The 18,644-nt window shown below is 37.1% G+C and overlaps 1 protein-coding gene across 8 annotated transcripts in view; it reads left to right on the plus strand.

Moving 5' to 3' along the window:
- LOC123681141 (polypyrimidine tract-binding protein 1) overlaps positions 1-18,644 on the plus strand; it is a 592,501-nt gene that overhangs the window by 564,479 nt on the left and 9,378 nt on the right. The gene's annotated exons all lie outside the window — the stretch shown is intronic.

Genomic DNA, 18,644 nt, shown 5'->3' on the forward strand with positions numbered 1-18,644 from the left:
TCATTGCAAACGAATGATGATAATAAACAAAAAGATCACTTTCTCGATAATGTTCAGTATATAAGCTATAAATATTTATTTCAAATAAACATATTTTGAAAAATGACAATTCTTTCCTTTGCGGTAAGCATCTAGGTAGTTTCTAGGTAGTAGATTTTAACTCGACCTGAAAGAATTTCACCTATATACATATAGGATAAAAGACCCGGAATTTTCCGATCTGGCCATGGAAGCCTTCGGCATCAATATGATTGGAACTAATAGATCGAAAAGTTCAAAATACGCAATCGGAATTCGAAGAGAAGAAAACAGCTTTAACACTTCTTCGAAGTTTCGGAACGGCAAATACTTTCAAACAACCCGAAAGACGTATATTTTTTCAACTCAATCTCCTACGCCACAGCCAAAGGCCACAAATTCCATAAACCTAGGCCTTGTTGGCCTCTGGCAAACACCAAAGTCGAACTTTGCACGAACAAGATTCCGTCGAATCTCTCATGATTAATTTCCGATAAAAGTCGTAAATGCCGCGGCAATATAAGGCTCTCTCTCGGACGCGTTTTACGATTTGTTTGTTGATTTAATTTGGTGTGGGCGCATTTAGGAGTTACAATGTAATTTTTTATCGGAGTTCGATAGTCAACAGCGTGCTTTTGGAGCGTAATAAAAACTATTTTTATCGCGCCGATGTTGATAAAGATTACTATCGTAAAACGTACGTACACCTCGATACGAACAACGGTTACAAAAGTTTGTTTTACAATGGCACTCACTCATTACAAGAGATAGTATACTGCGATAGTTTGAAAATGACTTGAAATTAAATAAAATCGAATTTAATTGAATAGGTTGGAAAATGTATTTTTCATTTCCTGATTTTTCCTTTAATGCGGCATTTCAAATTGATTGTCATTTCCCGGCGGAAATTTAACGAGCGTAAGATAACGTCCCACTTCTTGTAATTGAAATAAATATACAGCACCAGAAGAGTTGAGGATAGGAAACTATCTAGGGGAATTACATGAAGGAAGAACGTGAAATGTTAATAACACTATATTTATTTTATACTTTGAATCATGAATGTATAACCAGTTCTTTACAGTAAGGCCTCGAATTTCGAAAAAAACGGCGGAAGCAAAGTTGTACGCCTGTGTAGCAATTAGAATTTTTTCAAATTATATATACATGTAGGCTTGGTTAATCGATCGTCTAGAGGTATGATTCGATTACCTGGCCTTTCGTCTTTTTCTCCGTGACTTTGTTGGATTTGCAATAATTAAACACTTTTCAATTATTTACATTTATTTACAAAGCCACACTTATACAGTACAAACTCAGTATTGAGAAGATCCTAATTACGTATTAATTAACAAGTTTCTCACTACGGTACTGAATTTCGTCTTTAACTCTAGTTTAATTACTCGAAACGTCTTCGTTTATCACGTCTTCGTCGTACTTCAAGTTTTCGGTCGTCTCGTCTTTGATTTGTTCGCCACTCATCTTAATCTAGTCCGCGAACCGTCTTTACGTCGTACGTCTTAAGTTAACCGACCGAACCTGTTCTGTCTTTGGCTTAAGTTAAACTGTGCCGTCTGTACCCGTCTTCGGTTTAATTCGAACTGTGCTCTCTGCCGATTGGAACTACCCTGTCTCGAATATCCCTTCTTTTGTCTTGGCCACACCCTTAGGGGAAAGTACCATCCTCATGTCGTCCAATAAGAGCTTTCGCCGTACCGCCCCCAAAGATCTTCGCGGATTCCTGGAAATCGAATATTCTAGAAGGACTAGAACCCGAGAAAACAGATGTAACCATCTGGCACGACCGTGTTGTCTTCGAACCTTATCAACCCCCAATAAATATCTTCAAGATTTACAACTCTTGACATATCTTCGACACCTCGAAGAATAACACATCCTTTTTACATTATGTACAATAACAATTCGTTCCCTGTAAATCAATTGAAACTGTCATGCCGTCGACATTAAAAGAAACTAATAGGTCTCCAAGCATCCGGTTGACCATCGCAAATATTTACAGGGAAACAATAAGTAACTGGATCCTACATACATATTCAGTTGAACTGGAAAACATTTATTACAATTATAACTGCTATAACGAACAAAATGCTCTTATTCAGGGTTCAGTTCTTGTTACCTCGCGTTTCCCGAAACAAAACCCGCAGATCGATAAGGAAGGGCCTCCTTCCGCCAATCTAAGAATAATGGACCCTCCCGCATTATCCCGATTGTTAAAGATGAATATTTCATTATCTCCCCCGATATACTGGCGTAAAACGTATTACGTGAATTATTTCTGCATTGCGTACCCCTCCGAGAACGTTTCGGGAAGCGTTGGTAGATATGTGATGAGGGTTACGCACGCGAGATGCCTAACCCCTCTCTGCAAGATTAAAAGCGGGGCTCCGGATCATCGTCAACGTCAATTTCGAACGTGCGGAATTCGCCGTATCCCTCGTTTATAATAATTTGCTCATTGTTTTGGAAAATGTCGGATTAGGGCCCGCGGCGATAAATCATCCGTCGATAATGTGCCCTAATCAAAACGTCCCGTCGGGGCCTAATACCCGGGTTTATTTGGACGTTTTTACGTTCGTCGGACGCACGTCCTGACGCCTTTTTTTTTTGGCTAACCGGTAGGTATAACGCGGCCGAACGGGGTGAGTTATGGGGATGTCGATCCGTGTGTGGTGGTAGGGTGGGGGTGTTGGTCAATCAACCGTCGGTTGAAATAATGGGGAACTTTATTAATCCATTTTCGCGTTTGCGGCGGATCGATTGATACTACCTTGACGGTTTTTCGACGTTGCAGGGCTTTGGGTTTGTCAACCGTGACGACGTTGATGTAGAATAACATCGTTTTGGGGAATTATTGTTCAAAAGTGTGTATTTGTTATGGAACATCGTTAGAACGTCACACTTCCTGCATACATATCATTCAAACCTTTTATATTTAAAGAATTTTTCAATTATTAGTTATAATTATTATTATTGAAAAGTCCCCGGTCTGATGCACAGATGGCGATGCTAGTTTCAAATTCATATGATTTTTAGTTAGTACCAACCTTCAAACGATACGTGTCAAAATTTTACAGCAATCCGACCATTAGTTTGTGGGATATTGCGAAGTGAGTGTTGCTACTTTTGTTATTTGATAATAGATGGAAAAAACAAAGAATTTCGTGAACTGATAAAATATAGCTTTTTGAAGGGAAAAAATACAGTTGAAGCAAAATCTTGGCTTGATGAAGAGTTTCCGGGGTCTGCACTAGGAAAATCAACCATCATTGATTGGTATATGCTATGTTTAAACGTGGTGAAATGTTCACCGAAGACTGCGAACGCAGTGGAGGCTTTTACCGACGAAAAAATCAAAAAAGTTCACAAAATAATTTTGACTGACCGTAAAGTAAAGTTGATCGAAATAGCAGACATTGTGAAGATAACTTCTAAACGTGAACATCATGTCATTCACGAACATTTGTACATGAGAAAGCTGTGTGCAAAATGGGTGCCGCGCGAGCTCACCATTGTGAGCTCGCGCGGCAAAAGCAGTGTTTGAAGCTGTTTAGGTGCAATAAACCCGAATTTTTGCGTCGATATGTGACAATGGATAAAACATGGCTCCATCATTTCACTCCGGAGTCTAAACGACAGTCAGCTGAGTAGACTATGAACCAAATCCAAAGCGAGGAAAAACACAACAGTCAGCTGGCAAGGTTAGAGCAACAGTATTCTGGGATGCGCAAGGTATAATATTCATTGATTACCTACAAAAGAGCCAGACCATCAACAGTGATTATTATATAGCGTTATAGGATAATTTAAAGGATGAAATCCCATTTGAAGAAAGAAAAGGCGCTGTTTCATCAAGACAATGCGCCGTGTCACAAATCAATGAAAACAATGGCAAAATTGCATGAATTGGATTTCGAATTGCTTCTGCATCCACCGTATTCGCTAGGAAAGAAATTTAGCGCCAATGAAGAAATAATCGCCGAAACTGAGGTATGTTTTGAAGCGCTTGGAATGATCGTAATGAGCCGATTTACCATCTCCAATCACAATGTTGCATCACTCCCAATGATTCTGCTAATTCTTGTTGCGTTTGACACGAGTGTTGATTAAGTAATGTTTCCAATTCTGCATCTTCGAAAACCTTCTCTCTTCCTCCGCCATGCTGGTCTTTGACGTCAAAAACACCGTTCTTGAGCGTTGTATGTTTTTTATTTAATTCCATAAAGTCTTCTGATTCAAAGAGTTGGATATTCTATGAGATAGGAGGAAATAAGAAATCATAGTGCGAATTTTGCAGTCCTTCTTGCATTGAAAACATCGAGAGCTGTATTCTCGGTGAATTCTTCAATTCCAATCTTGAAATACACCTTGTTCCTTCAGCACATATGTCGCCTACGTTCCTACAATGACACGGAGGTTCCCTTTGTACGTCCCGACATCCTCTCCAACCCAACCAGCCGTTTATTAAGGTTTTGGAATTAAATGAAAAATCCGCCGAAGGTACATGAAGAATGGCGCGAGACAAAAATAATGGAAAGGAATGAAATATTCGAAACAATATCCGCGCGTTCGCGCTGAAGAACCTCACACGAGACCACGGTTCGGTTGCGCTTCCATTAACCGCCCCAGAAAACATTGGACTTCCGGGAAATAATTACAGGAGCATTAACTTCTCCCTTTTTGTGTTTTCTTCTTTTATTTCGCCTCCTTGACGTTGCGTCACTGTCAGGAATTCGCTGAAAATGTGATCTACTTCTGTAACGCGAATATTTCGGGGAGTTATGTATGCCTTCTTCGAATTCAGATATGATTTATTATCATATGTTATTTCTATAGGTTAGTTTATCTCATAGAGTGATAAACATAGATAGAGGAAGTATACGCAATTTTTACATGTCCCCAACATGGTTATATTACGTTGTCGGATTGTGGTATATTTTCAAATCCACAATTTTACTATATCATTATGAATGTATATTATATTGAATGAAATATATTTATTTAAGTGATTCCTGATTAAATATTCAAATCTGAATCTGATATTTTTCCTAATTTTCGAATTTATAATAAACAGAATATGTATTGTTTTCTGTATCTACCTGCTGAAATCCAAGGTTTGGCAACTGTTGCTCTCCTAGTGTCATCGGTTGTTTCACGTCGTTGGGTGCGCTTGAAGTTTGTTGAATTTCTGATATGGTTAGCGATTTATTTCAATTTATTTTCAGTTAATATGAAACGTTGATTCACAATGGGACATAAGAAGTGCGTTCTTTATGGAGAAACTTGCGAATTGAGTGAAATATCGTATCACTGATATGTTTTCATTTCCGCGCGCTTCATGTCAAATTTGATAGTTCATGTTGGGGACAAAATTTGCTTACTGAAAATGATATATGCTCCTTCTATCTATGTTTGTTACTCTGAGGTTTATCTCGATGAAGAGTTTCGATAATACTATCCTCCTTAAATTCGGCATGAATATTACAGTGATTATGTTTGATTGAGTTAGATACTCGGTGAAAAACCATTTAATCGATATTAAATCCAAGTTATTCACATTTCCACAAATGTGTTTTCAATCTGAGATTAAATCCTAGTTAGAACTAGGATTTAATGTTGAATTTTTCTTGTTGTCAAAATAACAATATTTCGTTCGTTAATTCTTTCTTGAAAATATATCCCTCTTTGTCCTCTTTATACCTTCAAGCAATCAAGCAAATTTTTCTTTGTCCTCTTTATACCTTCAAGCAATCACTGCATAACAACTTTAATACTCCTGAGATATCTCCTTTCTACGTAATGTCTTTATTATTTTCAATAATGAATTTACTGCGGTTTAAAAAAGATGATCATATAATCAGAATCATTTCAAGAATGTTGGAAAAGAAGAAATATCACCCTGTAGATTTGCATTCAAAATTGGCTTATCACATGATGAAAACTTTAAAATGAAATATCTGTGTTAAATCTAAGTTGAAAATCTGTATTTCGAAAACAAAGCGGTTTCGAGCCCATGTTTATAGGCCTTTTTCCTCAAAAGGATCCGGTAAATCCGTCATTTCCGTTTGTACCTCTAATTTAGAAACACCCTTCCCCAGTTTCGTGCAACATTTTGTGTCAACTTTATCAACACCATAAAATACTCAAGCACTATTTAGTCCATAGAACAAGCATTACGATGTAGTTATGACGGAAAACAATTATAAAATGTATAAATCTATCGACATCTTTCTATTCTCTTTCTACAAAGTGAATACCGGCAAAAAATGAAAACACGCGCATCCGCCATTTTGCAACCGCGACCCCCTCAGCAAATTATAGAATAAAGAGCGTTCCAGCGATCTGTGTCCCCGTAATAAAGCCACGCAATCAATCAAAATAATAATTTTCCAACCGAACAGTAACTCCCGACCGGAATTATCACAGTGGGGACCTCCCTTTCCCGGTTCATCAAAACCTCGGATATTCCAGAGACCGAAGTTACCTAACCGACCCAACTTCGCAAAGTCTGCCGAATCCGGGAGTTGAAATCTCGCCGAATTAATGCGAAGGAATGATGATTAATTAACATTTTTAATTAAAACCGCCGCGAAGGCCGGGTCTGAAACCGAAACCGTCGGAAGAAATTATTAATTCAGAAGTAATGGATGAAATCTATATCGACCACCTACGGGTGAACATTTTTTTCTTCAAAGTTGTTCCATCGCCGTCGTTAACCTTTATTAGTTGATTTAGGCTCTTTTTTAGTACTGCTGAGTTTCTCGAAATGGTGCTGTTAAATTGAATTCAAAACACCTGTAAATTACCTTACCACTAGATCAAAAAAACTTAAAACTTACAAAATTACAAAATACAGGTTCAATTGCAATTTAACACAATTTAATCGCATGACCATCATGGATTCAGACCCTTTCTGAATACACATCTAGGAATAATCCAATCGTCATAACATTTTTGAAAACATTCGTTGTGATGTAGTCCTTTTCGATTAATTATATATATTTTTTATGATCGTGCGCAAATTAGTACTTTTTCGCATTCATTTGCAAAGTTTTACTTTTCCGCACGTCGTGCGGAAAATAATAAGTACCCAATAATCCGATTGGTTTTCACAGGTACCCTTCATAAAGTCAAACTTCATCGAGCCTAGCAAACAACAAGTGCATTTCTGCGTCACATTTTTCTTCTCCAAGCCATATAAACATAATATCATTCTAAGTTGAGTCAAACGAACCGTAGTTTTTATCATATTATGATTTTGGTTCATTATTTTCAATTCCAAGTGCCTTTGAAATAGTTTAAACCCCATGAAATTTTCACAGTTTATGTATGGAATCTAAAAATCGAATTGAAAAAATCCGTCCATCCGCTATTCAGACCTTTTTTCGCAGAGCTACTTGTAAGAAATTTGGTAGAAATATCCAAACTGGAGAACTGAATACAATATTTTGCACTGCTGAACTCTAGCTCAATTATCATCGGAGTCTCAATTATTGCCTTTTGTTAATGCTGATATTATCATGATTAGAACCTCATTTTTCTCCACGCTCGATTAGCCTAGTGAGTTACGCTTTGTGCCAGTAACTTTACTACCCCAGGTTTGATCCTTTTTTTTTTCATTGATAAATCTTTAAATTCAGCCATTGTGTAAAATTTGCGGTAGTTTTTAAATTTGAACGTTCTCCCAAAACTTCCGAATGAATTATTGTCCATAAATGGGGCAGAATTAATGCACAATTCTCCCGTGCTCACTCGAACATAAGCCATTCACACAATACCCTCCCTGTTCCAGCGCCTGCTAAGACATCCGAAACAGTATATTTCGAATGAGGCACTTCTCCGGTTGGCAACGCAAAGAACGAACATCAATAATGAACGGGAGACGCGAAGTCTTTCCCCTAAAACTTGCATGCCCAAAACGCAATTGGGAAAGACGTTTCGCAGATCCCGTCTTCACACCTGATCCATCGGATATAAGACTGTGTTCTACCTGTCTATCGATTTTCGAACAATGGCGTCGAGACCGTGGCATCTATTGTGTTCGATCTAGCCATTTCGCCTCGGGAGCCCGTTTACGTCCGCACCTACAGGGAACAGAAAATTAATCTATTCTTTGGTGTTATATTGTCGCAGCCAATTTGCCGACACGAGGTGGTTATGTCAGTGTAGTGAAGCTCGAACGAACTTGTGCTTATGTTGGCGATTTTTTGTTGAGTGTGCTTTTGAACGATAGCTTTATTGTCATTCTTCGTATAGATGTGCTTTATGTTTCTGTTTTCATACTTACTCGCAATTCAGCGCGAAAAAATGTGCGAGTCGCCTTCCATTTCACTGTGCAAATGGGAAAGCTAGGTTCAGAACTTAATTCCTTCCATGCATCTTCTCTTTCATTTCGATTGAAATAAATTTGTTTTTTGGATTCTACAAGAATTTTTGCAGACATAGACGAGAAATTCCCTCGCGAAACTATTGCGCGAGGGAATGGCACCTAGTTTAAACGCATCTTCAGACCTATCAGAAGCTTAGATTTTGAACAAACTTGAACTTTCTACTACTAACTACAGGACTAACCGCCTTGATGAATTATACAACTTGCTGATAATTGAGATCTTAAACTTTATTATCCATTTTTTAAGTAATAATATATCTTTCATTAATTTATATTTTCAACGCGATCAACATGAAATTAACATGGAGCTTCAAATTGTTATTTTACATCTGAATGCAGCATTTCGATCGAATCGGTAATTTCGAAATCATGAAGAAAACAAAACGACCATATTTACAGAACCTTTTCATCGGATGTTGCCCATTAAGGAACAGCTACATTCGAGATCTGAACCTACCCTGAAACTGTGTTAAATTACATTCAGGGTGAACAAATTCAAAACCAATTAGAAACCGACTCAAGTGGGATACATTTTTTTTTCCATCCAGTCCTTCGAGCTAAATACATTATTCTAAGTGATCAACCCTCACTAAAAGGGTTGAATTCGTTAGGCTACATCTGGTCTTTCGAGCATGATGTTAATTCCCTGAATATACATGTGGATCCATGTGGACATCAAAATGCATTCAAATCGGTATATTTTCACCATTTCAAAACTTAGAATCCGATAACAAGTAGTACCTACTGTTAGTATCGTTGTTTTTATGGATTTTGGTGTAAACAATTATTGTTTTAATTCTTCGAGATTCTTGTTGAATAGCGTAAGCAGATCCATAAAAAATTTGAGAAGAATTTAAAATTGAAAGAAATTACCCAATATTTTCGTTGTTCGTGATTGAAAAAGGCAATTTCAAATCTGCAAAATTTCGAGCAGATCACATCATCAGAACTAGAGAAAATTACAGAATAATATTGCAAAAAAAGATCCTGACTTCACATCAGTGGTTTCCTCATTTTTTGATTTATTCCTTTTTTAATTTACTTCAACAGAAATGTAGTTAACAGAAACTCAGTTGAGTTTAATTACTCAAAATTGAGGACAAAAATCAATATTATAAATATATCACAAAATACGAATTTATGTTTTTATACGATGCTACGAAACTTGTTCCTGCCAACCTATGTATTCAGTTCGCTGCATACATACGAGACTAAATTAACTGCTGATTCAATTTCCTTCTTAATGGATTTCTGTATAAAATTTTGCATCATTGTTCATAGGATGTTAGATGAAAGGAAATTTTTCGAAGGTCGTATATAAATGGATAACTAAAGTCTCCAGTAGTCGTAACTTTAGGGGGAACTCTTGTCACTCAGAAATGCATTCATTAATGCAACACCTACACTCAATCTTCTTTGTGTCGTCAGTCCATTCAAACAAAAACCCACACTGAGTAGTTACTGATAGATATATTGTTCAAAGAATCGCTTGTGCTCGACAATATTAATTTCTTTATCGTATTTCGAGAAAATCGTTTTAAATAGAGCCTTTCCGTTGCACTCAGATGTGGAATAACAATTACAAACATTATGTAGAATTTCATGTTGATCGCATCACCAGAACCGAAGATGCAGTGGCGTCCTCGAGCACCATCAAAATAAAATTTAATATGTTAATATGTGTTTTCAAAATTGTTAACATAGTATTTAAGTGTCATGTATTCTGTGTTCTTGATATCAATCATTAGATTTTTGATTCATGGGAATTACATCAGAGAAAAAAAAGACTCACAAAGGTACACCTGTGGTGAGTACTATATATATGCTAAATAACCGAATAAAGATTTATACCCCCTTTAGAATTTCTTGTTTGTAGCCAAATTCGGAGTGATGAATTAGTTTGGTGTGTTTTTTATATCAAACTTATGTTCTTCTTCCCTTAAATGACAATCGAAGATAGATTTATCATTGTTTGGGTTCCTGGCGCTGGTTAGGTGTTCCCTTGTCCTCGTCTAAATGGATCTACCACTTCTTCCCACATTGCAGCTCAGAAAACCGCTCTCTGATCACTTTAGGATCTGTGAACACTCAGAGATCAGATTTGCAACTGCTCTTTCCGCTGAATGCAGCCATTAAAGGTTAAGTGACGCTCATTTGTTGTGGTTTGAAAATAGATAAAAACGAGTTTTTTTATTGATAAATACACCGCAATGAGAAGAAATGCAAAACAATGGTTTGATAAGTGTTTTACGGGCTCTGCTTCGTCGACAACAACGATTAAAAAGTATTCCAGTGAATAAAATTTAGTTTCAATGAAGGAGGTTGAAGTTATTTCGCAAGCCAAGAAGAATTTTCCTAGAGAAAAGGTATTGACAGGTTGGAGGAGTATTGGAGTACTTGTATAACTCTTGAAGAGTTAACGGATAAAATCGATTTTTTAAGGAAAAATGTGTTTACTAACTGAGCTCGGAACTTATTGAGTGAAATGTTTTATAAGTTTACATGAGATGTAATTTATTGGTAAAAAGGCTTTCATAAACTTCAGCCAATGAAATATTTTTCCAGCAAGATTTAGGAAACTAAAGACTTTTGGCGTGTTTCATATTATCGAACCTTCAAGGAATCTTCAGCAGCTAGAAATTCTACATGGGATCAAGGTATAGCGGAAGTATATCAGCAACCCTTTCAACCTAATACCTCCTCCTATTTTTCCCTCCCACGCATGAACGCCTGAATAAACGTCAAAATCCCCTTCAGAATTGAATTCCATCCGCCCCTCGTAATGCAACAATTAATAAATAATTATGCTCCGCATCGGGGAGTTCGCGCGCCCCCTAGAGCCGAGCACTTCGATCCCACAATTCCAATATTAATAACTCGGGTTGCAATGGGCTCGTGGCTTAATTTGGCGCCGTACGGGCAATGCACAATACGCGATACACAAGCATTCGCTCATATCCAGTCGTGTATACAACGTATGGATATGGATATTTGCACTGAAAACAAAGCCGATGCGGTTATATTTTTGTTTATTAGCCGGTACCCGGTAACCGCGCCGTAAACCCGCATTATTGGCCCGCTTCGGGGCCTACGGCGGAAGTGGCTTGCATCTGATGCTTACCTGTAACCGGAAGCGGTACATAATCGGCGCAATGCGATGCAGTGATTGGAATCGGTCGTTGCGAAAGAAAAAATTGAATTAGAGCGGATCCGAACGTGTTGGTTCATTCGATTGATATCTATGCTATATACGGAGATTTCGCTACTCTACTTGTTTCAATTAACTCCTCTGTGTTGAACCGACGTTACACTGTTTGCTTTCGATACGGTTCTCGCTGATGCTGAAGCGGGTGCATAGCGTTACCTTTTAGTTGGTATAGCGATTGGTTCGCTCCTTATCTCTCCTATCCAAAGACTCCACGTTTCAGCAGCCAAAATTCCACTCGAAAACTCTTAGTTGAGTACCTGGAGGAAATACTAAATTAGAAATTGAACAATCTAGTAATAGTATATTCTGAAACAAGTTGCAGAATGGGCTCCTATTCCAACACGAATGCGAAACACGAGCGACGAAGGAGCGAGTTTTGGAACGCATGAGTGTTGGAATTGCCTTCTGCAACGAGTATTAGACGATATTTTCTCTATTTCAGTCAAGTTTTGTAAAATATTGTCGAAATTCAATGAAAAATTCAGATAATATATCCTAGTGACTTTTGTATTGTATATTGGCAGTTGGTGTGACTATTACGAAAATTGACAGATTACGGAATTTGAATATGAATCGTACGTTTCGAATTTTGAAATAATTCACAATTACAAATTCAATTCGTGAATTATCTCTGACGAAGTCGATATAACACCACTAGAATTAAGAGAAATTGCGAATAATGTTGCCAATCATTTCACTATATCCAAATTATATTATATTGACAATTATTGACGTTTGTTGAAATTCGATAGGATTTGAAGTCAGTATAGGTATAGACAACCACAAAACGAAAAATATAACTGAAAACGATGCTGTAATATGTCATTACAGCACAGTTTTCAGAACTGTAATGAACTCATTGCGATACTGAAATATAGAAAATATTTAATTATTTAAAATGGCACTAGATGGAAAAATTGTTACTTCAACACAGAACAATTATTTGCCTCTTATAGAGGAAACAGGTAACTTATATGTATTGTTCCGAAAAATCAATACAATTCTGATTAATTTCAGGCTTCAATTTTTTGTGATCTATACAGGGTTAGTGTATGAACTGTATGATATAAAATCAGTGAAAAATTGCGACCTATTATACCTTAAGTATCCACCCCTGAAAAAGGAAAGACCTCGAAGCCATGTTGCTGCTCTCATCTTTTACAATCAAAGTTATAGATAATTCACTTCTTCACCAGAGGCATGAAATACAAAATTTTTTTCACGACTCTTCTAGAAAAAAGATTCTAGATTAGACTTGAGCCGCACAATTTTGACAATATTTCATTTCTCTTCATGTTTTCTATGTAGAGTGCTTTGAAAGAAAATTATTATTATTTTTTTATACAATTTAAGCATCAAGTTTTCTGTCACTTGATATACAGGATTAGAACTATTGAAAGGGCCTCTGAATAGTTCTTACCCTGTATAAGATCTCTTTAGAGGCCATCTAAATAGTTCTAACCCTGTATTAGAGCTATTTAGAGGGCCTCTAAATAATTCTAACCCTGTTAGAACAAGATAGAGGGGCCTCTAAAAAATTCTAACCCTGTACTAGTTACTAATAGTTCTAACACTATTGAGAGGGCCTCTAAATTGTTCTAACCCTGTATTAGAAGTATTTAGTGGCCTTTAAAGAGTTCTTACCCTGTAGAATTATACTTATGTATGTAGACTAGAATAGATAGTCAAAAATTATTTTCTTTGCATACGCGGTAGATACTTCAGAGATAATTCAGACTGTAAAACTATAGAAAACTGAAAACCAGGTCAGCGATAAAATTCAACTTGCAATTAAAAAATATGAATTAATTCATCACCATTACATTAAATGGCAGCGACATTAAAAATATTCGCGAAATAAATCAGAGATGCGGATGACGGCAAGCTTATCTTTTATTTTCTGGCGATTCCACTAAGCTGTAAAAGGCTCCTCGGTTCCGAACCCCTTTTAAATAGGGGCTTTTCATAGTTGTACGGGATGCCTCGAGCTGTCGGTGAATTAAAGTACTCTTTGCTAAGATTAGTGGCGCGGATTTTGCAACAATTAATTGAATGCTCGGTACAAGAACGTTAACCTAAAGCTTCGGTCGTCTTTTTGTATATTTTCAAATGAAAACTGGAAACTTATTTTGAAATATGAAATGATCAATTGAGTGCCCTACACTATACAGGATGTTGCCTTACACAAATTTCAAAAAGTAAAGCTTGTCTTTCATGCATTACTATACCATTCATTCAAATCCCATGAAACTTTGATAAGTTATTTATTATAATCTAGAGAAGGAAGGTTCCTAAATTCACTCAAATGCGCGCATTCGCCATTTTGTTTCACTAAACTTCTAGTGTTGCTCTTTGAAATATTTTCGTTATAAAATGAGAAGAAAAATGAAAAAATCAACAATCTATATACCATAGCAATGGGTGAGCTATCTGATATTCACTCAATTATAGACACAATGTTTGCAAAAAAAAAATAGTATGATTATGATTTGGGTCACTCAAATAAACAAAAAATTGTGAGTTTTGTCCTAGATCAATTTTAATGATACAAAAAGATTTTTTAACAATAAATCTTCTGTCTGAAAGCTTTACTGTTCTTTGCTTTATTTACAACACGATGTGAACATGATAAGCATTATTTAACGCATGGGATCCGTACCTTGCACGTTAGGGGAGTAGAGAGAGCGCTTTTGGTATAAACGTTAAATTTTCATGGTCTCAGGTGATTTTCCGCATTTTCCCCTCTCCGGCCACCTGCTAATCCATGTAATGGACGATGCGGCTGATACAAATTTTACAGCCAGTCAAATACCTAATAGATTCAAACCTCTATTCGGTTATTTATTGGGGAGTTCCATTAAAGCTTTTTGGTTTATATACCACGAATATTCTCTCTCTTTGGAAATGTTTTCGTTATGATAAATGTATTGATTTTATCATTGCTGTATAGTTACGATGAACCCGTTATTACATTGTGCTTGTAATCTGAAAATTTGAGTTTCAATTTTCACCATTCAAAAATCTACTTTACTTTGATCTATTCGAATATTGTTTTGCAGAAAAATAATTTGACATCACTGAGTTTCAAGAAATTATTAAATAAAAAATTATTCAGAAATTTGTCCTATAATAACCTCAACACTGTCATCTTATTGAAGGTAGTATGGAAAAAGCTTGTTGAAAATATCATCACATTGTTACTCTTTGTAGGGACGTGAAACTTGGGGCAGTGTTGTGATTTTTTTTCTTTCTTCTTGATAACTTGATACTTGAAATCTACTACTACTATGAATCTTGATACATAAAATTCATGTATTCCTGTCCAGTTCTGGAGAGAACAAAAAAAACTTTCTTGGAAGCCATTGCAGACGATAAGAAGTCCTAAAGAAAAAAAAATCTCCTAGTTAACAGAACTCGAATAAATCTTCTTTTTTCATTAAAGAGGCTCAGGTGAATCGATAGTCGGCTTTCCAGCAAACCCTCTTTTCTTGCAAGGAGAGCTGAACGAAAGAAGAACGCGTCCCACTGAACTTTTCGAGAAGAATGTCCCTTATTAAAATGCGAAGGTATATACACAAATTCCCTAATTAGATTTTTACTGTTTTTAAAGCCGTCCCGGGGCCAACTTCGGAATTAACACGGGACTGTTTCCCTCCTAATAAAAATTGAAAAGAAAATATAAGCGCTAACGAGAATAATGAAGTTTTTCCGAACAGAAAATATACGATGTCGTCAGACCTTTGGGAATGGGTGAGATGAGCTTCTCAACTTTTCGTCATAATGGAAAATGGGTTCTTGAGTGTTTTTTGTTTGTTTATTCTGTTGGCAAACTAGTGTCCGAATAAGAAAGTAGAATTTAAAAGGCTATTAGCTCCGTAATCCTAATGGAGTTCCTGAAGCTCCAGTTGACGACCTCCCCCCTCCTGTTGCTACTGGAATGTTATACTTTCCTGGTAAACCTATCAGAATTTTACTTTAATACTTGTAATACTCACAATTCATTGTTTCGTTGATTAAATATTTACTTCAACGATTCTTCTCTTTGGAGACTAGAGAATGTTGAGGACTAAAGCTGAAAAAGACTTTGGGAATGTAGTTAACTGGTTTAGTAGTCGACTCTTGTCAGTCAACTTTGACAAAACTTATTTTGTGTCGTTTACTTCATATGCGTGCTTGTTACACAATTAATATGCCCTGAATGTTAATTGTGATGGATTGCCGATTAAGATTCGTTCAACATAATACATTGGTGTTTATCTGAATGGGTATTTGAGGTGAAATTCACAGATAAATCATCTAGTGAATAAGCTGGTGCTTATGAGGTGATTACAGTGGATCAGATGAGATTTGGCGGATAGTCACCTTAGGCATATTGTCACGGCCTAGGGTGCAGCTTCAAGTGCACATTTGAAAAAGCTAGAAATTGAAAGTTATCTTAATATTGATGATTCATTATATGTTAGGAGTTTTTTGGGCTTTTTCCATCATGATGGACATATTATTCATTATTATTTTCCTCTCGAAATTCATGTTGAAAAATATTCATGTTTCTGATTAGTGCATAAAAGTCTACAGTTGTACATGTACTGATAAAAAGCTTTTCGTCACATTTACACGTTGTTCCTTCTGACTTCATTCCAACATGAAAACTATTCCATCCCTAAAAGTTTCTCCTGAATATCCTGAAAAACTACATCTCGTTTTCCAAACGCCTCCATTTCTGCAGAAACAAAACAAGACGCAACAAATCCCCATGAATCTAAATCGTGAAGGGGATGCGACCGATGAAATGAAAACAACCAAAAATGTGTTCTCGCATCCCCTCAGCGATACATATAACGGACGTATCGATTCCCTAACTGTTATTGTCAAGTTGAAAAAGTTTCTATCACTTTGTCCTCCAGAAACTTCTCGGGACGGCTTTATTCCTGGAACATACGTTTCCACAGATTCCTCGTGAGATACGAATTTGTTTGGCGTTGTTTTCGGAAGCGTTAACGAGAGAAATGTCGTGGTGTTCGAGCCAATAAATACTTTCATATTGCCTCTCATACGAAATGATGAATTTGACTGAATGTGGCGAGATACTTACTGTTAAGCAACTACCATGAATTGTTTGAGAAGGTCGAAAGGCAGAGTTGAATCATAACTTGACAACGTTGAAGACTCCCATACGGTACTACTTTCTTGAGTAATCGTGAATAATACTTTAAGATTGTTCGAAGACTGTTTCACAATCAATAAAACAATTAGAGTTTGACAAAATTCAATTGGTAACTGATTGAATATGTGTTTTTATAGCATCTTTATTCATTCGAGTTCTTTTTCAGTTCTGATCGCAAGGCTCACAACCGCTCTGAACTAATTTTTTCCGAACACATAAAGCATGAAGCACCCCTCGTGCGACAGGTTCTACAGCGGGGATAATAAAAATTACAACTCCCGTATGCGAAAAAAGCGTAATAAAAATAAATCTATTTCCCGGACGATTTATATCACCCCACAGACCCTGCATTTCGCGAATGTGCCTCAAACCGCCGCTCTCCAAATGGAATATGAATATACTCGCCGACCAATAGGATTCCGTGGCTCGATTTTCCCCGGATTTTCCGGAGCCTGACGCGTCACTGACACGCGACAGATATGCAACATGTAGACCGCAAAAAGTTGTCTCATTTGTTCGACGTCAAGCTGTCGCCTGCCTGATCCGGACCACATCGTCATTTAATAATTATCCCACAAGCGCGTCATCCTGGTAAACACGCGGTCTAATCCGCAGACATATTATCCTAAACAGTGGCATTCATGTTGTTCTCACCTGGTGATTACTGAATCAATAATACCCTATTCCGCCAGTAGGATTCGAGAAAATTCTCTGTGTGATCTTTTTCTAGATTTCTATGAATATATCTATTGACATCATTAACGCCTAATTTCCGAAAAGCTGTCAATGAATCAAATATGATCAATTCCAACATCAATCAATATATACTAACTGACAAAGAAACTGCAACAACAAAAAGGAGCTGTTTTTTTTTGGTAAAACATAGATTGTATAGCAAGGAGTAAATGATTGAAATTTGGAGAAAAAACGAAGGGGTTCACAATTGTTTTCAATAAATTTGTTAATAATGTGTTTGTTCACCGCGATTATCTATACACTCCCCAACACGTCTCAGCATTGATGCAATAAGATAGTCTATTTCTTCTTGAGGGATACTATATCAAGCTACCTGTACTTCATGTCTCAGAGTCACCAAAGTCCGTGGGGGCTGGGGTAAATTTCCAAGCCTTCTACCCATGATGTCCCAAACATGCTCTATGGGCGAAAAATCGAGGGATCTGGGCGATCATGGCAAAAGATTCACATGGGTCACTTCGGAAAAGTTTAAACTAACTCTGACAACATGAGGTCGGGCATTATCTCGCTGAAATATTGGATTCATTGGTTGAGGTAAGGGAGAACATATGGTCCCACTATTTCTTGAAGTGCTGTCATGTCTAATAGAGATTAAAGGTGACCTACTTGCATGTGCAACAGCACCTCATACCATAACGCCAACTGTCCGGTGTACATGGTGCTCAACATCAAAGTGAGGTTCACGTCTTACTCCCTGACGTCGTCTAACCCTTCTTTGGCCATCATGTGCGAGATTCATCAGAAAAGACAATCTGATACCATTCCACATTCCAATGTTGACATTCTCTGCACCACTGTTATCATTGCCGGTGATGCTCAGCCGTCAGAGGTAACACAAGATGGGGTCGATAATGCTGCTGTCCAAAACACCTTATCCGGCGCTAAACCATTCGGACAGTTACAGGATGGCCTTGTTCTCCTAACAACTCATCAGCCAAAGATCGAGTTGTCACAAATCGGTCTCTAATGGCCATAAGTCTTAGACGTCGAACTTGAACTTCATTTGTGCCCCTTCGACGTCCAGTGCCTACTCTTCTTCGATTTTGGGCATTATCAAATCACGCTTGACAGCATCTCATAACGGTAGTTGG

The sequence above is a fragment of the Harmonia axyridis genome, chromosome 5 (genome assembly GCF_914767665.1).
Source record: "Harmonia axyridis chromosome 5, icHarAxyr1.1, whole genome shotgun sequence".
Lineage (NCBI taxonomy): Eukaryota > Metazoa > Arthropoda > Insecta > Coleoptera > Coccinellidae > Harmonia > Harmonia axyridis.